Source organism: Chiloscyllium punctatum, chromosome 16 (assembly GCF_047496795.1).
Source record: "Chiloscyllium punctatum isolate Juve2018m chromosome 16, sChiPun1.3, whole genome shotgun sequence".
Lineage (NCBI taxonomy): Eukaryota > Metazoa > Chordata > Chondrichthyes > Orectolobiformes > Hemiscylliidae > Chiloscyllium > Chiloscyllium punctatum.
Window position 1 is genome coordinate 29,176,921 of NC_092754.1, and position 23,151 is coordinate 29,200,071.

The 23,151-nt window shown below is 45.6% G+C and overlaps 1 protein-coding gene across 1 annotated transcript in view; it reads right to left on the minus strand.

Moving 5' to 3' along the window:
• LOC140487121 (kazrin-like) overlaps positions 1 to 22,795 on the minus strand; it is a 339,165-nt gene extending 316,370 nt beyond the window's left edge. Inside the window, exons 1-2 of the mRNA XM_072586643.1 lie at positions 22,579 to 22,795; positions 625 to 669 (exon numbers count right to left, since the gene is read on the minus strand). The gene's annotated coding sequence lies outside the window, so the exon portion shown is untranslated. The remainder of the gene's footprint in view (positions 1 to 624; positions 670 to 22,578) is intronic.
• Between the last annotated feature and the right edge of the window lie 356 nt (positions 22,796 to 23,151).

The window sequence follows — 23,151 nt, forward strand, 5'->3', positions numbered from 1 at the left end:
CATTGGCTATTTATTTTGCTGTTGCAAATGTGAAATATTTTGTCATTTGAATCCCTTGTCCTTTCACCCTGTCACAGAGACAGAGCCCCCTCCACTGCCTCAAAAAACTGCCATATTTCTGTCATCTTGCAGTTCTGACAAAATGTCACTCATGGTGGTTCTCTTCACAGATGCTGGGTATTTCCAGCACTTTCTGCTTTTATATAAAATACCACGCCCAACAGGGAGACTTTCGTTGCTGGTTTGGTTGTGAAGCTGGGCAGTGTGGAGCTGTGCACTTTGAAGGTGATGTCTACGGCCTTGGGAGAGTCACGTGAGAATAATTCAGGCATTTCCACATTTCTGAAACCCGCTTATCCCCAGAGTTGGCACCTCGCCAACACTGGTCACTCCGAGCACCAGGATCCCTAACGTCGTGCCATAATGCTGAACCTCCCTCTCAGAACCAAATTGTCAAATCAGAGGGAACAAGACCAAACATCAAAACATCCCAGAGCAGCCACCCTGTCCAGAAACCAGACACAAACTCGGTTCAACCAGCGTACTCAACTACACCCGCCCGCGACTCCCCCCCCTCCACCTCACCCCCAACCCACACACACACACCCTGACCTCGGACTGTACCTGCCACATGATGCTGGAGCTCTTCAGGTCGAACGTCACAATCATCTGCAACAGAACAGACCCACCATTAATAATGTGTTGCAGAAAATAAAACACACAGACACATGTGAGGAGACATTGTTCAGAGTGCCAAACATACTTTGCATAGCAAATCTATTACCTGATACAGCTGTACAGCACACAGACAGACCAAGTAACCAGTTCGAGCCAGTGACAGACCAGGTTCAATTCCCAGTCCATCCTTGGTTAGCTCATCGTGTCCCATGTGTTGGTTACAAAGCTTAATCCTTCAGGTATCGAGTGATGTCGGAAAACACTTTAAGGGTGAGATATATTCTGACAGTCCTTTTGGGGTATTGCTTTGTTCTGCGATAGTCACATTTATTGCCCAGGTATCCCTCAAGCCCAGGAATATGTAAATTCTTCACCCGATCTCTTTAGTGACCTGGGCACTTCCACCGTTGCCTTGACATCCTGCTTCGTGACCTCTCTGCGCACGAGGGGACCCTGACTTTGTCGGCGCACTGAGCTCCAAGTTTATATGGAGCTCCACAGCAGTTACTGGCTGGCCCCTAATCACCCCCACCTCCAGTTTATATCATCTTCCTGAAACCAGCTCCCTTTCCCTGATCACTGAGTGGATGTACAATACCCTTAGCAGCTGGGAGAGGAATTTGCTCACACGATGGGGAGCTGCTGCCTCAGGAAGACCTGAGGCAGCAGGTTGAGGGCGTGGTGTGACTCTCCTGCCCCTCTCCAACAAGGAACGGAAAGCCAGTGAAACAGCAGAGATTAGCAAAGTGAGGATTAAAAGGGGAGGCTCATTGATAGACAAACCAAGAGTTAGTGCTGGTTGAAACTAACAGGCCAAAGCCAGAGTGTTCAATAGTCACTGACTGCAGATGGAGGTCTACCTATTTTAAACATTCCACACTATGGCTGTGTGAGCACGAGAGTGAGAAATATAACACACTGCTTCTCCAACTCCAGTCTAACCCACGCCCTTTGCTGCATCTCCCTCATATACCCCACATACCTTGCTGGAGCTCTGATTTACCCAGCACTCCACACATGCTGTTGGCAGGAATCACTTTTTGTCCTAAATGATTAAATAAACAGCATTCAATATCAAATCAGCGCTGAATGAGGTGGATCTGCCCATCAGAGCCATACTGACCCGATGAAGGAGTTACAGACTCACTGTCATCACTTTTAGATTTCTCCATGTTTTGCTTCAAATGCTTCAAATATTGCTATATTTTATTGGCAGCATTTTCCTTCATAAAAGGAATCAGCATTCCCTGACTGCTTCTGATAAAATATTCCGAAACCCAACAAGCCCTTGTTTAAAAAAAGTATTCTTAATTTATGCTTTTTGCGTAGATCTTACATTGAAAACGTTTGTTGGTTTGGTGAGGTGGGGGATGAAACAGCAGGTAAAATCAGAGTCTCGTTTACCACAGGAGATCAAGGTAAAAAGCCAAAAATCAGAGAGACACACTGGATATTTTACCCTCGTGAGGTGAGGCAGGTGAGCTTCAAGGAGAGGTACTGATGACCAAATTCAGCTTCTATATGACATGAAATTGTTTTTAACCAAAGTAGGGCTCTGTAGGGGTAGGCCTTCAGCACCGCTAGATTATAAAAGGAGAGGAAAAACTACTGTCTCCTGTTTGCTGCCCTGCCACATCGATGGAAGAGCACATCAGGTGAGGTCGAGACTGTGGTGCTCTCTGTTGTCAAATAGTCCAGCCTTCACTCATGGCTGAGGATGACCAAGACGCTTCACTGCCTTCAGGAGACCACAGAGAGAAACAGGAAGGGGTGAGTGCTCAAATGCTGGAACAAAGTCAGACAAAGCACCCTACCTGACGGACCTGAGCATCCCTGGTCTCTCACTGCCAGTCTCCCACATGCCCTGTGCTCTGTGGAACAGTTAGGTCCTCCTACCTTACGAACTCAATTGTAGACAAAGTCATCCATTTCCAAAATTGGTAAAAACAAGAATTTTACGGCTCAATTTTTTTTCCCCAAATTAATAAGTATTTTCACTTAAATAGGAGTTTGCACTGATGTCCAACAACTTGGCTGTGAGGTATTTCTTTCGGTCTTGAGAGGATTCCAGAGTGGTCTCCCAGCCTAGAGAGTCTTAAGGTGGAGCCCAGTGCAGTTTGGAGTCAAGGTCCGGCACACACTAGAGGCTAGGTGTCAGTGTGGCCTGCTATTCTGAACTTTTTCCTTTCTTTATTCTAATTCTTTTTTCCCTAATAATCTTTACCTCGGCATCTTTGTGCCTAAAACTTTTCACTGTACTCATTTGAGTACACCTGACAATAAAGCTAATTCCAATTTCTGTCAATGCATGATGAAGAAGTCTGTGGCTCTCTAAGCTGCCCCTCCACTAAAGGAACATGAAAATGAGACAAGATTGTTTCTTGAAACATGGCTGTCATTTACGAAGGGATGACCTAACAGAGATCACAGACTCATCTAGTCTGTGCTGAGCTGCCACCAGACTATGTACTCCCTCAGGCTCAGTTTCAAATCTCTGGATAGGCCTCGTTGCTATGACAAAGGTCAGCGCAGAAAACCCTTCACCACCCCTTCAGAAAGAGAGAGAAAGGAGAGAATAAAAACAGAGAGACGGTGGTCGATTACACCCAGTTATTACAAAATTAAATTAGAAGTAAAATCATAGCTGAACAACGTAAATCCCTGCACAGCCCGATGTGGTTCAAAAACTTGGGTTGCCTGTAAGAATAATGTAACCTTCTGGTGTATAGAAGTTCTGCCACTCCCAGCAGCACTACTGGGGCCTTATTTACTTTGTTGTTTTATTCTGACCTTAGACTACCCTCAACAGCAAAGTAAAAGCTTTACGGCAGTTTCCAAAATGTCGGAGCACCTCTGGCAGCATATCTGAACAAGACCATTAAAACATGAGAAAACAGAATGTCAACCACAGTGGGCTCCTTAGCCAGCACTGCCTTCCAGGGGTATTGGAGGTGGATGGGGTACACATTACTGTCCCCTCCTGCTTCCTCTAGGCCCGGATGAGGAACACGTGTGTAAGAACCAAATGAAGAAGCACCCTATCCCTCACTTTCCATTCTCCACATAGCTACATCCTTTCATGAATATTTATCAACCATTTCTCCCCTCAATTGCTGCCAAAATAGTGTCCTGCAGCATAGAGACAGGCCCTTTGGCCCACCATGTCTATGCCAAACAACAATCACCAAGCTACACTAATCCCATTTACCTGCACTTGGTCCATACTATGCCCTGCAACATTAAATGCTCATTCCAATGCTTCATAAATGTTGTGACAGTACCTGTCTCCACCACCCTCTCAGGCAACACGTTCCCTATTTCTAACATGCTCTGGGTGAAAAAAGAAGTTCCCTCAGATCTCCCCTAAAGCACTTATTCCTCACCTGAAGCTCTGGTCTTAGACATGTCTGCCATGGGGAAAAGATTCTCATGAAGTCCAAATGCTTATGAGGCTAGAGGATTTGCAGCATTGTAAAAAGTAACCACACAGTGTGGGCTATATATCAGTGAGGGGTATGTATGAACATGCCAACTCACTACACTGTATGAGTGACTGCTCATGAAGTTTACTGCCATCATTGTCTGTGAGTGTAGCAAACTACAGGGCATTTACTCTTAGGTGATAAAGGAAAACTACTTCCTGTCTCAACAGAAGACACCCTTCAAGATAGCAAGATATAGTTTACTGCATATTAGTGACTTGTTACAGATTACATTGGTGCAACAGACATCACATAAGCTGGGCACTGTCCTTTATTCAATTGCACAACATTTAATGAGTTCTGGGCCACCTCAAACCACTTCCAGACAAGCTGAGCTCTCGGGGAAGTGGAGTTACCAAGACCATCCAGGCTGCAGCTGTGGTGCAGCCCAAACAATGACTCACATTAGCAACGAGTGTCCTCTGACAGAACCCACAAAGGAGGCTTTAAAAAGCTGATCTAGCCACTGAAAAGGCTATCACTTGGCTTTGTGACGATGCACGCACTGAATAATAAAACGTATGATTCAACTCAAATTTGGTCCATTCATTGCAGGTGTATTGTTTGTACATTTTTAAAAAAATAACGTTTATGGTAATAAATCAAGAATGACAGAATGGGGTGGCACAGTGGCTCAATGGTTAGCACTGCTGCCTGAGATCTGGGTTCAGTTACACCCTCAGGTGACTGTCTGTGTGGAGATTGCACATTCTCCCCGTGTCTGCGTGGGTTTCCTCCGGGTGCTCCGGTTTCCTCCCACAGTCCAAAGATGTGCAGGTCAGGTGAATTGGCCATGCTAAATTGCCCACAGTGTTAGGTGTATTAGTCAGGAGTAAACATAGGGTAGGGATGGTTACTCTTCGGAGGCTCAGCGTGGATTTGTTGGGTTGAGGGAATCTAATCTAATAACTCCATCAGCAATGGCCTGCAGCTGCACAGAGACAGCAAACGACAGACAGACAGATGGAAATGTGCCTCAGGACTCCATACTCCCTCCCACTCTATTAATCAAACCCAACACCTCTCCTTGACACAGGGGACACTGACACTGGACTTGATGATGTGGTTTCTCCAGACTATCTGCTCCATTAGATTTCAAATGGTGTGTCTGAGATGAGGTGTAGTTGACAGGCTCACTATCCACAGTGGGGGGGGGGGGGGGGGGGGGAGGTCACTCTGCCCGTACACACTGCTGCCCACAACATCTGCCGGGCAGTAGGTGGGATCCAAAGAGATACAACAATGGCTCCTCAGCATTAGCAGCATCCTTGGAGTTACCTTTAACCAAAACCTGAATCGAGCGAGCCACATAAACACTGTGGCTCCAAAAGCAGGTCAGAAGCTAGAAATCCTGCAATGAATACCTCACCTCCTGACTCTTCAAAGTTGATCCAACATCTACAAAAATTTGGAATGTTTTACCACAGATAGAGAGAGCCTTGATGAGACCATACACATGGAGTCTTGGTCCATCTAATAAAGGATAGACTTGCCACAGAGGGAGTGCAGCGGAAGTTTACTCAGTTGATACCGGGAATGACAGGAGAAATTGGGTCAATTTTGGGCCTGTATTTACTAGAATTTAAAAAGGTGAGAGGAGATCGGATTGAAATGAATAAAATTCTAATGGGGCTGGATAGGGAAAGGGATGGTGTTTTCTGTGGTTAGGGAGTTTCCAACCAAGGGCCACCGTCTCAGGAATAGGAATGGAACATTAAGGCCTGAGATGAGGAAACATTTCTTCACTCAAAGACGAGTGAACCTGTGGAACTTTATACCTCAAAAGGCTGCAGAGGCCAAATCATCAAATATAGTCAACAAAGAAATACATACATTTTTAAGATTTTAAAGCCATCCAGGACCACGGGGAGAAAGTAGAACTATGGTATTGAGATGAATGATCAGCCATGATTGTACTGTATAGTGCATGGGCTCAAGGGGTTCAATGGCCTACCCTCTCAGTTCTAGTTTCTGTTTTCATGTTGCTATGTTGGGAGTGTGATGGAATACACCCCATTTGCCTGGATGAGGGCAGCTCCAACCACAATCGTAAATCTTCGCACCAACTAGGGCATCATGGCACCACATCCACAAACATTCACTCCAAACATTCACATCACTGACACTCAGTAGCAGCAGCGTAATTCATCCAGAAAACATTGCAGAAATGCATCAAGCTTCCTTTGACAGCACCTTCCAAATCTACAATCCCCACGTCACAAATCATTAGTCAGACCACATTTGGAGGATTGTGTTCAGTTCTGGGCACCCGATTCAAGGAAGAATGTTAAAGCTCTCAAGAAAGTATAAGGGAGATTTACTACAATGATACCAGGAATGAGGGATTTTAGATACTAGGAAAGATTAGAGGTAAATAAATCGGGCCTATTCTCTTTGGAACAGAGAAGAATAAGAGGTGACCTTTTCAAGGTGGTCAAAATTGTGAACAATTTTGACAGAGTAAAGGAGGATATTGGGTTTCCGTGAGGTGGTATGCCATTAACTAGGAGCTATAATTTCAAAATTACCAGCAAGAAAGCTCGGAGTGAGATGAGCAGAGACTTCTCTATTCAGAGACCTACTAGCATTTGGAACGGGCTGCCGGGGAGTATGCTGGAGGAGGATTCCATCGGAGGTTCCAAAAGCAAGCTGGATGTAGATTTGAAAAGAATGAAGTTAGGGGGCAGTGGAGACGGGGCAGAAGAGAAGCACACCTGGGTAGCTCTTTAAGGAGTAGTACAGACACAGCAGGCTAAATGACCTTCTTCGGTCTGTAAAATTTTATAATTCTAATCTAGAAGGACAAGAGCAGCAGATACAAGGGAACACCACCACCTTCAAGTTCCTCTCCAAGCTACACGGTATCCTGACTTGTAAGTTTTTCACTGTTCATTCAGTTGTGGCTGGGTCCAACTCCTGGACTGACCTCCTCCCTAAGGGCATTGTGGGTCCACATACATCACAGGGGCTGCAGTGGTTCAAGAAGACAGCTTACCACCAAATTCTCAAGGACAACTAGGCCCAGGCAGCAATACCGCCATCCCATGAATGAATAAAGTAAACAAAATGCTCTGGTCACCATTCACTGGTCGAGGTGCATGGAGATTCATCTGGGGGAACCAAATTCAGTGGCCCCCAGCAGACAGACAGAAAATAGTAGTGCAGTGTTCAAGAGGGAAAAAAAAACATGGGTTTAACCAGTTCCATGTTGCTGCAGTTTGCAAACCATGTGGGCCCATCTCTATGGAAACCACCCAACATGTGAATCTCGGCCTGTCACAGCTGAGCAGTCCAATGATGGGAAAATGGGAAATGCATGAGGCTCAAACACCAAAGGGATGTGCCAGTAGTGTCAATGCAGAAAGGACAGAGCTATTAGAAATGCCATTTACTGGGGCTCAGATAGGAGCACTGGAAAGCTGAAGGGTCAACTGAACACAAAAGGATTGTTTTTGGTCTGTCACCCATCATTACTAACCTGTGATTTTTAGCTTACATTTTATCGCTGACCAGTACAAGTTAGCAAATGTAAGATACAAAACAAAAACATACCTTGAAGCAAGACAAGTTCTGTTTGGGGGGGGGGAACGAATTGGACAAGATTGAGACAAACAAAACAGAAACACTCCAACATTCTCTACGATGTACGTGGCCAACCATCTAAGAGAGGTCAAGATGGGCAAAGAAGGTGCCAGTCAGGAGACACTCACTTATTGTGCTGGTTGGCTCAATGCCAGTTCTGAGATTTGAACACAGAATGAAGGCTGATTCCAGTGCAGTACTGTGGCAGTGTTGCACTGTCAGAGGTGCCAACTTTATAACTAAACAACAAATAGCCTGATGGCGCTATGTCAAAGAAGGACAGGGTAGCGTCCTTGCTGACCCGGCCAAGACTTAGCCCTTGGCTAACATCGCCAAAACCAGGTCACCAACACATCGCAGTTTCTGCGATCTCACAGCACTCAAAATGGCTGCTGCATTTCATACTTGGTGATATATCATCCAACACCTGCTGTCAGATCCTCTGAGATGTCCTGAGGTCACCCAGAAATACATGGCTTTCACAAAAAGAGATAAACTTTAAATGCAACCCATTATATTCCTTCAAAAAAAAAGAGAAAGATTTAGGGGAAAAAAATCTTCAGTACTGCTTTAGCCAAGGGATTATAGACTGAAAAGTGAGAAGCAAGGAATTCTGTCTCCGAGTTATTTAACAAATGTCTCCCCCAACTCGCAGCAATCTGACCCAAGCCAGTTTCCCTCAGTAAGGGTAGCAGCCTGCCCCGTACAGTTAGCTTGCCATCAGTCAGGCACTGAACTAGCAAGCTGTCTTTCAGAGAGCTGCTCGGCTCCACTTTAGCAATTACCAGTCCCCCGTTGAGTTTTCCCATCTACTCAATAATGCATATGTCCTTGAATGGTACATTTTGTCAGTAATAGCCAGAAATTAGTCAAACATAGTTGGGAGAAAAGAAAATCATTCTCACTGTCATTTTCTCCTTCCAGCTATTAAACAGCCTGTGAGTAATGCAGCAGAGTTACAATGAGGTAGGTACATGCCTCTATTTCTGTTCTGCGTGGCCACAGGCATACATGTCAATTAAAATGTTTAATAAGGATAGTGAGAGTGCAGTTCAAGTTGACAGTAAGACTCCTTCCGCACTGCACTGCCCCATTAGAAACTCCCAGCTCAGGCATATCAAAGGCTGGGGATCATGCCAACACCCTCCATCAGAACCTCAGCTAGAATTCCAAGGGCTTGGAACAAGCTCTGTGGAAAGCCTTCCTGATGGGGCTCCCTCTCCAGTACCAATTTCTTTCAGGTCAAAGGGAGGAGCTAAGTCCCTTTCATGGCTGTGGGATCCCTTGTTGAGCCAAATAAGAGGAAAATGGGATGCGGCTGGGTCAAGCACTAACTTTGACCTAGATCCCCTACATGCTCAAGGGAAGCATTACCGCAAACGACCAGAGTCAAAACTGAGTGAGACCAGGAAGGGTGGACTATCAGTGCAGTGAAGCCCTGTCCTTCAAGATGGTACAACATACAGCCAGACACAGTTCCTTTTGAGGACCCAGCCTTTCAGCCTTTCCATCAGGTTTTGCATTTGTAAAAGTACACCAAAGGATTAGTGCCCTGACAAAATAATTGCATTGGTCTCAGACAAACACGAGGCTGGCTGGACTGTTCCTTACTCAATGTTTTAAGAGCAGGAAAAGGCCAATTGGCCAAACAATTTATGACTGACCTGAACACCATCTTGCTTTTGTTGAAAGCATCCCCTTCTCCTCCCTGTCAGTGTCTTCACAGCCTCTCAACCAGAAACACACAACTATTTCACTCATTCTCACTCGCTGATCGAGGAAGTGACCAGTTCTTTCACTCTTTATAGACTCAGATGTCAACTGCACTTACCCATTCATTCAGAGAATTATGAGAGTCACACGCACTAACTTTAATCCATTTGTTTCAATGAAAGCCTCGAAAACCTTTAATTCCTGATCAACGTTGAACTGACCTCAGTCAGGTGCCTGCTCCTTGGATGCTACCTGACCTGTTGTGCTTTTCCAGCACCACTCTAATCCAGAATCTGGTTTCTGGCATCTGCAGTCATTGTTTTTACCTTGATGGTGTGAAGTTACAACTGCCCTCAGTGCCATTAGGCTGGGATGGAGGGAGAGGTAGCCAGTGCTTCTGGCACCACTCTGTGTCTGGAACAAGTACATGCACAGATGTTGAATTAATCAAATGTGACGTCTCACATTGGGGAATAATTTACCCATGATGTAACATCTCATAGTTATCAAACTGGACCATAGCACATGATTGGAGGGTAAAAAGCTCTCACACTCCATCGTACTGAGGGGGTCACTTGAAGCATAGCATGCTTTTGAAAGAATGCTGCTCTGTTATAACCTATAAACTCAAAATGACCACAGACAACAGGTACCTGTGAAATGTAATATTTATACATTATTGTAGCTGGAACACACTGCCTTTTTTAAGCAATGATTCAAACAGAAAACCATGTTTAGTGTAAAAAGATATTTAATTTGAAGCTATTTGGGGCAGCATGGTGGCTCAGTGGTTAGCACTGCTGCCTCACAGTGCCAGGGAACCTGGGTTCAATACCCGCCTCGGGCAACTGTCTGTGTGGAGTTTGCACATTCTCCCTGTGTCTGCGTTGGTTTCCTCCGGGTGCTCCAGTTTCCTCCTACAGCCCAAAGATGTGCAGGTTAGGTGAATTGGCCATGCTAAATTGCCCATAGTGTTAGGTGCATTAGTCAGGGGTGAATGTAGGGGAATGGGTCTGGGTGGGTTGCTCTTCGGAGGGTCGGTGTGAATTTGTTGGGCTGAAGGGCCTGTTTCCACACTGGAGGTAATCTAATCTATGATTTTTAAGAGGGGTATTGGCAGAGGTTGGAGATACAGAGGGTCATCAATTGCCATCTCAATGTCACTGAATCACTCTGCCCCAGAACCACACTCTCTCTCGCTCTGCAAAAGATATAACCTCAGCATGTTTCCCCCAGTAGTATGTCTGAAGGTAGTGCTCCAGGTACATCCATGCCTGGTGTTACTTTTACAAGAAAGAACCCAGGATTCTTTGCCTCCCTACTTACAGTTTTGCATCTTAAATATTTCATGGTAGCATGCCGAAGAATCTTGAACATTTCATGCTGGCTTGTCAGAATGATCGAAGCGAGAGTGCAGTGATTTTGGATAATGCTGATTGCAGTTCCAATGCTCAAACATATTTCGGAGTTCAGGATATGTGAGGTCTCTCTTTTGAGAAAAATATTGTTTTCTTCATCATCATCATCCAGACATTCTCCCTCAAAAGGTATGGTTTATCTAATTCAGCAACATCTTAGAGGTGTACCACGCAGTTCCAATTGTTGGTCAACATCATTTTCTCCTACTTTGTGGAAGCCCACTTCCTTTGCTTGTTACATGGTTTCACCATGTATACATGATACATCACTGAACCCCTCAAAGGAATGGCCTGCATTAGGATGGGCTTTCTTCCACAAACCATTCATTAGGTGGGTCAATACCTCATCCCAGAAAGAATCAATCAACAAAGTCACGTCCAAAAATGTTGGAATTTCTCCAGAATTCCTGGACTGTAGGCTTGTCATTGCCTTCAGTCTCATGTATCAGATTGTGGAATATTTTCCTCAAACAACAGGCTTCAAGCAAGCAATGACACCAGTGTCCATTGGCTGCACAAAGCCACGTGACCCTTGGTGCTATAAAAAGCACTCTGATCATGGGATATAATGGTTCCAGATCCAGGTCGTGGGGCTCAGATAGATCTTGAGATTAGGATTATTTCCCTCAGCGTACTTTTTTGCTTCTGGTAGAAAATAATCCACTAATGCCTGATGGAAAGTCTGCTTTGCTATACAGGCCCTGCACTGAAAAGTTCATTTTCCAAGAAGCTGGGATTTTACAATGCTTCTCATTGTCCTCCTGCCTATGCACAAGTAATGGCTTACGTTTTATATCGCTATTGGAGTAGGCTTCCTACAAAGGAGAATCCTTTGAGGCCTTGAAGCCTTCTTGCTGCCAGAAGCATGTGTCCTAGAGGCACACGTTTCAAATGGAAGCCAGTTTCATCAACATTAAACACCTGGCTAGGATCAAACCCACCTTCCTCCGTGATTCTCTTAAGTTTATCCAGAAATGCTTCTGCAGATCCACGTCAGACTGGCTGACTCCCCCTGAATTTTAAATGTTATGAAAACTGTATAGTGTCTGAAACCTGTAAAACAGTCTGAGGGCAGCTTTGAATGGTTACTCTTTCACTGTATCTTCCTCTCCCATCTCCTTTCTCAGGAGCACAAAGCCTTCTCCAGAATGAGGAAGAAGCTGATCGGCGTGTTACTGTTATGGAGATCCTCGGTTCATAGCCCCAGTGATCATTCCACCTTATCCCCCCATGATAACATTTGCTTATTGTGCTATCCTAACCTCTCAATGCTTTAAAACACACTTTGCTTTCCATTCGATTCCATCAGTGTTCTTTACAATCATGCATTGCAGGAAGTTACAAACAATGTCCAATAATGACCACATGCTTATCTTTTAGATTACATTTTATCACTTCTAATTTAATATTTAGCTTAATACTGCAGTGCTTTCTCTTAGCACTACATTTGTTACGCCTTGGTGGAGGATTGCAATAATCGATGATGACAAGCACTCAATAATGAACAACATGAAGAGAACACAATGTGACTCAGAACTGTGGGACAGGATGCTGGGAGCAGGCATGAAAATGGCAGCACAATCGCAAATTGCGAGCTGAAAACAAGGCAATGACGTAAGTGTGGAGAAGCTTTCTGTTTGGTTCCTCAAAACGTTAGCAATGTGCGTGCAAAACTCACAATATCGAGTATTGGTTGGATTCTTCAATATGACATTACTCAGGTCGCAGTTTTTTACGTTACAAGAGATAATATAAACAAAGCCAGGATACACTGCTGGAGGTGAAACCCACAACACCAGCAGCAGCAGAGGGTCACATGGGTAAATATTTGGTTGCATGGAGGATAGAGTCAGCCATCAGGAGATGGGAAGAAAGCGAGGGGAAAATTATAGTAATAGGGAAAACTTTACAACAGCTCGTTCAGACAGGATGTGATGATACCATTGAGAGATACATCAGTCAGCACCATATCTTTTAATCCAGAACCAAACCAGGTAGTTAATCCTCTCAGAGCTTCAACCAACTCTGATTGAAGTTGGAGTAATGGACCAGGATCATAACTAAACACACTGACACAGATAAACAGTGCTTAAAGCTCATTACAGGCTGATTTGCTTTCTCTGACAAATGATCTTTGAATAAAAGACTGTTGTTACAATTTTCACCAATTTGTGGTAAGTGTTTTCCATGGTTCAACACGACCAGTCACTCCTGTAAATGGACCATTTGCCCTGTCTGATCTGGAGAGTTTCCTTCATGTCTCGAATCCAGTGAAAACAATCAGGGCACCCAGAGCACATTACAAAGACCCTTTGTTTTGTCGCCCTGTGTGTTCCCCTGTCTTTATAAAAGACAGACCCAGAAGCATTCTAGCGAGGTGAGACATGATTAGAGACCAGTAACGCAGTTTAGGTTATATGAAGAAATGAATGCACTGAATTGATTATTCTAAAGAGATCCCATTCTATTTCTTACTGCTTTTTCCTTTAAAACACACAAAAACATAACAAAATGCCTGTAGAAACCCTGCTCTCAGGCTCCCCACCCCCTAACTTCATGCTGTACATGGTCACATTGAAGACTGGAATATTTAACCGATTCATACACGTGACTGAGAGAGAGAGAGAGACAGACAGACAGAGAAACAGAGAGAGGCAGAGAGAAAAAGGGGGGAGAGTGGGAGGAGGGGAAGGGGGAGGGGGGGGGAATAGGGTGGAGAGAGAGGTGGAGGTCGAGGGGGACAGAGAGGGAGAGAGGTGTAAGAGAAGGGGACGGGGGGAAGAGAGGGAGAGAAGAGAGAGAAGGGAGAAAGAGAGACAGACAGACAGAGATAGAGAGAGAGAGAGAGATCCATGTGTTCTGGAGTGTTCTATCTGGTTGTCCGTGAGATGTTAATGTCCGAAATGTGAGGAGGACTAACCCTTCCCTTTTAACTGATACATTTATATTATAGAGCTGCATCCATCAGGTAATCACAACAGGTTTAGTGTCACTGATGCAGGCAGAGAGCACAGAAGCAACCAGCAATGCTTTAAGTTCAGATTCACTGCTTCATTTTCTGCCCCTTCCTATTTATTTCCTGAGTAAGGAGGGGCACATGCAGAGGGCATTGCCCAAAGGGGCTGGCATTTGTGGCTGCAGTCCCTGAGGTGGGGGTGATGTCTGCTCAGGTGGAGCCTGCAGCCAATGAGGCCCCTTCCCCCTCTCTAATACTCAGTGTTCCCGTGGAAGGGGGGGGTGGGGGGGGGCTGCTCAGAGAGGGTAAAGCAGCACCAGATGTGGTTAATTCCTGACTGAGAGCCTGTGGAATGGAGTACAGGCGTTCAAATACTTGACTCCGTGATCTCCCACAGGGAGCTCGCCGTGTAATGTGCAGAGAATTATCACATGCCATGTCTCAACTTGCCCGACTCTCTACAAGGCCACAGTAATTAACTGTGAATCAAATTTACACCAACATTAATGCGACTTGAAGTAAGGGGACTGTGGGCGACAAAGCAGAACAAAGCCACGCAATTTTGAAACGGAACCGAACCTTACTTGGCTTCCCTTGCCAGGAGATGGAGAGGTAGGGACGAGGAGCTGGTGAGACATGCACAGAATTCCGATTCATCCCAACAAGGGCTTCACTCAGCTCTGTGCAATGGAGACAATTTCTGCCTGGCATGGCAGGTGCCACAATGGGTCCGCCTGCCAGCAAAGGATTTGATCCAACTCCTTCAGCACAACATGGAGCTTCCTGAGCTAAAGTTCAAATACGGAGGCTGCATTGAATTGGGCTGGAATGAGAGGGAAGTGAAGGACAGAGAAAGGAGGAGGAACAGAATGCAGGTATAGAGAGAGAAGAACAATTTACTTCCTCAATGGCCCGGCTGGCAAATCTAACCCCAGAGTGTGGAACTGACCCTGAATGATATGATTAGATTAGATTCTCTACAGTGTGGAAACAGGCCCTTCAGCCCAACAAGTCCACACGGCCCCTCCGAGGAGAAACCCATCCAAACCCATTCCCCTATATTTACCCCTGACTAATGCACCTAACACTGTGGGCAATTTAGCATGGCCAATTCACCTGACCTACACATCTTTGGACTGTGGGAGGAAACTGGAGCACCCGGAGGAAACCCACGCAGACACATGGAGAATGTGCAAACTCCACACAGACAGGTGGGAATCGAACCCAGGACCATAGTGCTGTGAGGCAGCAGTGCTAACCACTGAGCCAACGTGCCGCCCATGCAGAGCCAGACTCAGGGATTTTAGTGCTCTTGGCTGAGGGTTGTAAAATCAAAATCAGGCAAAATGTCTGGCACATTGCACTGGTGTCAGTAACATCATCAGGGACTGTGTCTCCATAACTACAGCTGTGACTGGTGCTACAACTCTGTATGTGACTGTAACTGCTGCGCTACACATGTATCTGCAATACTACTGGTCACCCTTCCTGTAAATGCAGTGGGGAATTTGTCTGGCAATGTAACTGCAGCTTCACCCATCACATCCTCCCTTTTTCCATTTCCCTCTGCCAAAGACAGCTTTTTCCCCTTTGGGGTTTCCTTCATACACATGCCGAGGTTGACTTTCTCAATGTGTGAACAATGTTGCTTCATTCCTCAGACAGCTACTGTCAAATGGAGCCCACCGTTTGAATCCTTGGACCCCAACTTTTCATTACCAGCACCATCAGAATCCGCATTCCTGACACCCTGCCTCACGCATCACCTCCTCAAAGCTTCCAAGGCTACAGCGTCAAAATATGCAGGAGGGTCTATTGGAGATGCTGCTGCTGTGGGCCTCTGGCTAGGGAGATGTCAAGGCTCCATCCAGGGTCATTGACTTTCAGAATGAAGCCACAGTCCAGATGCCTTCAGCTGGGTTGAAAGTTTAGACAATGTTTTTGAAGGGGTACAGGGAAATTGAAGAGCTTGTCTGTTACAGCTTCATCAGTGTGTAATTCTTTAGTTAATGCAAGGCAGAGAAAGGTGATTCTTTTTTAACTTGTGCAATGTATGGGAGTAATCGCTCATTAGCTGCCTGATGATGACTCTACCCACTGAATCTCTGAAACCAGCGTGACTGGTAATCTGCCTTTTATTACACTTGATGCTTCAGGCATTCAGTGTCAGTAACGGAGCTCCACCAACTCCATATCAGAGCCCTCAAGGAACACAACAGCATTTGCTCAAGTTTCAGTTCATTACAACAGTTCTCCCTCTTCCATCTCATTTATATTCCTTTCCTGTTCACTGATGGGCTGAACACACACACCCACTCTGAGCAGGTCCAACAACTTTAAGATGGTAAAGCTCCCACTGTACTCCCTTATTGAGAACTCCCAGGTAAGACACGGTGGCACAGCGGTTAGCACTGCTGCCTCACAGCACCCGGCATCCAGGTTCAATTCCAGCCTCGAGTGACTGTCTGTGTGGAGTTACACATTCTCCTCATGCCTGTGTGGTTTCCTCCCACAATACAAAGATGTGCAGGTTAGATGGATTGGCCATGGGAAATGCAGGGTTACAGGGTGGGTGGGATGCTCTTCAGAGGGTCAGTGTGGAGTTGATGGGCTGAATGGCCTGCTCCCACACTGTAGGGATTCTAAGTACAGCGGAGGCAACATGAATGAATAAGAGCTCCCGTGGTCCTCCTTTTAATTTACATATAAGTTATTTTCATGAACTAGAATTGGAGGAAAAATTTTAAGAGTGTTCAGATGATACAAATTTTCCTGTTGGACTGTACCCTCATTTACATATCATCGGTCATGAGGGCATGGACTTGGAAGAAACATCTTAATGCAACTGGGAGCCATCCGATCAATTTTTATTCCAACTTCCTGTCCACGGTTTCCCCATTCCTGAAAGTGGTAACTCCTACTGGGATGCAACCCATGTGTACCCCTACCCCTGCCACACCCACACCCACAGCACTCCCCTTGTGAGGCTGGACAGTGAAAACCTCTGCTCCATGGCTGGGTTGGCATCACAGACTAACACACAATTTTCACCAACATCTCCTTGCACTCTGCAACACTTCACAATAGGTTCCAGAAGAGTCAGCGCTGATACATTTTGATTAAAAAGACTTTGAGTGATGGTATCGAATATAAGATACTATTCTGAAGGGTGTGCAGAGGCACAGAGACTGGGATGCACAGATATATAAGTCATTAACAATGGCAGGATAGGTAGAGATAATAAACCATACAGTATCTTAGGCTTTATTATTGGGACAGTGGGTACTGGAGCAAGGAGGTTATGCTGAACTTATAGAAGACACTAGTTTGACCTCAGCTAGAGTACTGTGTCAGGTTTTGGTGCCACATATTAGGTGGGATGTGGATAGAGTGCAGTAACAGTCTACAATAGCCTCCTCCTACACTGTAACAATTCTGTTATTCACAGAATCGCTACAGTGTCAAATCAGGCCATTCGGCCCACCAAGCCCACACCAACCCTCTGAGCAGCATCCCACCCCGTATCACCCCTCCCACCTATCCCTGTAACCCACAGCTAACTCACCTAACCTACACATTCTTCAACACTATGGACAATTTAGCACAGCCACTCCACCTAACCTGCACATCTTTGGACTTTGGGAGGAAACAGGAGCATCTGGAGGAAACCCACGCAGACACGGGGAGAAAGTGCAAACTCCACACAGACTGTTGACAGAGAGTGGAATTGAACCCGGGACCCAGGCACTGTGAGGTAGCAGTGCTAACCACTGAGCCATTATGTTATTGAATGGATGAGTTGGACCGAAGGGTCTGTCATGCTGTACATCTCTCTAACCAAGAGGTTGGCGGGGGGGGGGGGATGTCATGGACGGTGCAATTAGTAATAGAGCCATTGCTGCCAATCGGGTACTGGCAACTCCATTGGTAATGGAGGCAGCAGGATACAGGTGTGCTGCAGGCAATGCTATACCACGTGCTGAGCAGTTATAGGTAGAAGGATGAGCCTTCTTACAAATTTTCCCCATCCAGGTTCCGTTTATATTTGGCAAACAGGGAAAAAGCTGAAAACTGGGACTTCTGAACTACATTTAGGAGTTTGCCGGAGCACTGGGACATTTAATTAAAACAATCGGGACCCTTCCTGGTGGTTCCCCATAACACCTTCCTGATCCAATACCTCCTGGAAGTGTGGGTGTGGGTGTCATTGAAGAGCTATCCGGGGTGATAGTTTGTGATGGGAAAGCAGTGAAGTAAGTACCACTGAGGCAACTGCTGGTTCATCTGTCAGTGCAAGGCCAATACCGGGTGTGCCAAGTTTTAAAATTGGAATTTTTATTAAATTTAATTATATCAAGGGATATACAGCCAAGGTAGGGAAACAGAGGTGAGTTACTGGTCAAGCATTGTCTCAGAGGTGTGAGAATCTACATGGCTTTCTGTTTTTACTGCATTTCTACATCTGTTCTGGCCTACTCCAGCTAATCCATGCCTTCACACTCATTCTACTAAATACATGTCCACTCCAAGCACTGCTTTGTCTAAAATGTTTAAAAATGTCACATGCACTACAGTTAGTCAATCAGATTCAAAGTCTGTGAGAAGATTTGTAGCTCGGGTGCTCGTTGTTGTGGTTCTGTTCGCCGAGCTGGGAATTTGTGTTGCAGACGTTTCGTCCCCTGTCTAGGTGACATCCTCAGTGCTTGGGAGCCTCCTGTGAAGCGCTTCTGTGATCTTTCCTCCGGCATTTATAGTGGGTTGTCTCTGCCGCTTCCGGGGAATTCCTAGAGGCATGGCACTCATCCACAGATTCAATCAATAAGCACATCAATCTGGACCCAATATACCGGCCACTGCAGCGGACAGCTGGAACTGACAACCGGAAGCAGCAGATTCAAACCACTACAAATGCCGGAGGAAACATCACAGAAGCGCTTCACAGGAGGCTCCCAAGCACTGAGGATGTCACCTAGACAGGGGACGAAACGTTTGCAACACAAATTCCCAGCTCGGTGAACAGAACCACAACAACGAGCACCCGAGCTACAAATCTTCTCCGAAACTTTGAACACCTACGGGCGAGAGACGCTAAGACAAGCCAGGAAATGGGAATCCTGTGCCAACCGCCTAAGCGCCACATACAAACAACTCCGGTAACACTACTATTATAGGACAAGCCAAACAGAGAACATCCAGGGAATTCCTAGAGGCATGGCACTCATCTACAGACTCTATCAACAAACACATCGACCTGGACCCAATATACCAGCCACTCATCATCAACGGTCCCTCGCAGATGAGGCTGACCCTACCACTCTCAGGGTGAGTCTGTAGGTAGCTGTACAGACAGATGCAGCTTCCACTGGCTCTGTTCCACATGGGGCAGAAGATGGACGTGGGAAGGGACTGGTGAGGCAGTGCACTGTTTGCACCTGGTTTCAATTTTTTGCATCTTTTTTCCCAGCAGATGGCAGGAGCTTGTGCAGGCAGCGTTGATGGTCCTGCTCCAGTGTGTCTGCTGTAGACTATCCTTTTCAAATAACCATCTCGTTCACTTTGGGAACCCTTGAATGAAAATGCCTCCATCAGGTTCTCAATCAGTGCAGACACAGTGCAAACTCCACACAGCCAACATCCAGCTGCAGTCATTCTGCAACTTCCTCACTCCTTTATACTCTCAGCTAACTCCATAACGGCTGATTCTCTCTGGATCTCTTATTGAGAAAGCAGAATACATTTTCATTCAGTGTCAATAGTCCTCAGTTGAGAGGCAGCCCTCTAAGTACAGGAGCTACGTACTATCCTGAGGGGTGGACCTGTTGGGAATCTTTGCCAACTGGGGAACTTTACCTTTTCCTAAGAGCAAACTGCTGATGTTACACCTATAGCTCTCACTGTCCCCCTGCCACCAAACCTTTCGGAGTTTTGGCTCAGCCACAGGCCATCTGTGAGATAGGAAGTGAATTGGAAATTAGATGCAATTTTGATGCTTTCCCCTCAACATCTGCTTCCGATTTGCAACTTAACTGAGATCCTAAAACAGTTCATTTGTGGAAGGCTAAGCTGGTGTAATTACTGAGCGTGGAGTTAAAATATTCATGTACTGAAGTGACACTGTGAGGCCACAAAATTACACGGGACTAGTTTCTAGCTTGTGTTCAGGGTTTTCAGTGCATTTGTTTAACTGCCAAAGAAAATTCTTGCAAAGTTTAAGTGCACAAGAGTTTCAGCTGCTGGCTTGGGTGAAGCAGTAAGTGAGATATCGAACAGTAAAAATTAATCTCTCATTATTCTTATGCATCTGAAAACTGGATTTGAATGAACGTGTGCCTGTTCCAAAGCCAGTTCAGTTTTCCATGCATTAATTTAAAATGGGCCCTGTCTTTGGCCACTATCCTGATACATGTCCTGCTGTGCTAGGGACTGCAGTCCATGTTTGATTAGATTAGATTAGATTAGATTACTTAGTGTGGAAACAGGCCCTTCGGCCCAACAAGTCCACACCGACCCTCCGAAGAGCAACCCACCCAGACCTATTCCCCTACGTTTACCCCTTCACCTAACACTACAGGCAATTTAGCATGGCCAACTCACCTAACCTGCACATTTTTGGACTGTGGGAGGAAACCGGAGCACCCGGAGGAAACCCACGCAGACACGGGGAGAATGGGCAAACTCCACACAGACAGTTGCTCGAGATGGGAACTGAACCCGGGTCTCTGGTGCTGTTAGGCAGCAGTGCTAACCACTGTGCCACCGTGCTGCCCATGTTGCCAATCCTCCAAGTCTGCCCGAGATTCTCTGAGAATTAAAAGGCTAATCTGCTGGACACCGCTGTGACCAACTTGGAAAAAGAATATCATTGGGTTGTTTAAAAGCAAAAGCATTTTTGTTGCTTTTTTCTTTGATCATTCTAATTTCTTGGCAGCAAAAAGAAAATTCAAGACTGGTGAAAAAGGTAATATTTAAGCAGGTTGGACTGTTGAAAGTCACATGAGGAATTGCCCAGAATTGGCAATTTAAGTGTGGCAGTAACAAGGCCAACAGGCTTTGTGCTTGGAACTGATGCTCAGATTTGGAAGACCATTCTCTCTCTCATTAATCACAAACGCCCAGTTCAATGCTCCATTAGCTTCCTGGTTGAGGCAAGCCAGGTTCTGAGACCCCAGAGAGCAGAGAAAGCTTGATGCAACACCATCTCCAATTTGCTGCATTTTGTGTAGAAAGAGGCTGGAATCAGCTTAGTCCCATGACTCCATGCTCACCTCAAGCACCCTCTGTCACCAGACTGAGGTCACAACTACAGGCAGACTCCCATTCAGGTTCCAAACCGCACATGACCCCCAACAATCTCTATCACTCCAGAATTAGTTTTGTTGCACTGACTTCCTATAGCACCACTAACAACAAAACAAACTACAAGTGAATAGTTTCCTTCCTCTGTTGTAGTTGGACATGGCTGGATGAAACTCGGAATGATCCATTTACAGCAGCGATATCGCCCCGTGCTGCTTTCTGATTTTCTCAAAAGCACTGCAGTCCTGAACATCATTTTAACCAAGATTACTTCATTAACTTGCACCGAGCAGCTTTGGCGCACAAGGCTCTGACCACTCTCAGTCCTGTGAGCTACTGGGCCTTGGATTCTCTGGTGGCAGGGCCAGTCCCTGCCTCTAATAATGAACAGTCCTGTATTTCTCAAGAGAAAGACGAGGGAACAGAAACAATTCCAACATTAAACAGCCAAAGAAAGAAAGAATCCATTCTTACAAAGTGCCTTCCATTACCTCAAGGACTTATAAAATGTTTTACAGCCAATGAAATGCATTTGAACTGGAGGTAAGCCATTGAAATGTTGTGCCAAACATTTATCTTAATCTAAGATCAACCTAACTTCCACATCCCTCAATTTACTGCCGTAAATGTGCTAGCCCTACAGTCGCTTAAATGTCCCTAATGTCTCTGACTCGACTACCACCACTGGCAATCCATTCCACGCACCCACCACTCTCTGAGTAAAGAACCTATCTCTGACATCTCCCCTAAACCTTCCTCCAATCACCTTAAAATTATGACCCTTTGTGACAGCCATTTCTGCTCTGGGGAAAAGTCTCTGGCTAACTAACTACTCTATCTATGCCGATCATTACCTTGTCCACCTCTATCAAGTCACCTCTCTCTTCTTTCTTCTCTCCAGTGTGAAAAGTCTCAGCTCACTCAATCTCTCTTCATAAGAAAAGCCCTCCAATCCAGGCAGCATCCTGGTAAATCTCCTCTGCACCCTGTCTAAAGCATCTACATCCTCCCTATAATGGTGTGACCAGAACTGGATACAATATTCCAAGGGTGGTCTAACCAGGGTTTTATAAGAGCTGCAGCAAAACCTCACAGCTCTTAAACCAAATCCCCTTGTTAATGAAAGCCAAAACACCATGCAGCTTCTTAACAACCCCATTAACTTGGGTGGCAACTTTGAGGGATCTATTTACAGGGACCCCAAGATCCCGCTGTCCTTCCATACTGCCAAGAATCCTGTCTTTAACCCTGTATTCAACATCCAAATTCGACCTTCCAAAATGAATCCCTTCACATTTGTCCAGGTTGAACTCCATCTCCAGTTCTCAGCTCCATTCTTCCAGCAGCAGCAGTGAGAGTGAGGACCAGGGGGCTGCCGGGAATACGGTAGCTAATCTGCATACGGCAATCCCCCACAAAAAGCAATGATATAGCAAGATCACCTCTTACTCACATTAGTCCAGTGATAAATATCAGCCTTCCCCCACAGCTGTTAATCAGTGTCGCAGAATCTTTTCCCTCAGTTTAACATCTCATCTGAGATGGCATCACGGTAATCGAGGTGACATGCCAGCCTTGGTTTCTGTTCTCAGATATCTGGGATTGGGATTTGAACCCACAATCGCTGACTCAGACACACTGCGCAACAAGACTGTGCCAAGGCTGACTTGTGAAAGAGGGCCACCAATTGAACACTGAAAATAAAGAGAGATGCAAATAGAGTCAAAGGAACAAGGTGAAGGGAACAGTAGGCCCCTATTCGAGATGAGTCAGAAGTCACATGACAAAAGGTCATAGTCCAACAGGTTTTATTTAAAATCACAGCACCACTCCTTTGTCACATGACGGCTTGTGATTTTAAATAGACGATAACCTGGTATCGTGTGACTTTGTCCACCACATTCCAACACCAGCATCTGCACATCATATTAGCAATGAACCAGTTCAACGAATCTTGTTAGTCAACAATTATTGCCTGCAGTTAACCACGTGCTGTGGGCTTGCACTTTGCTCTCCTGTAACGTTT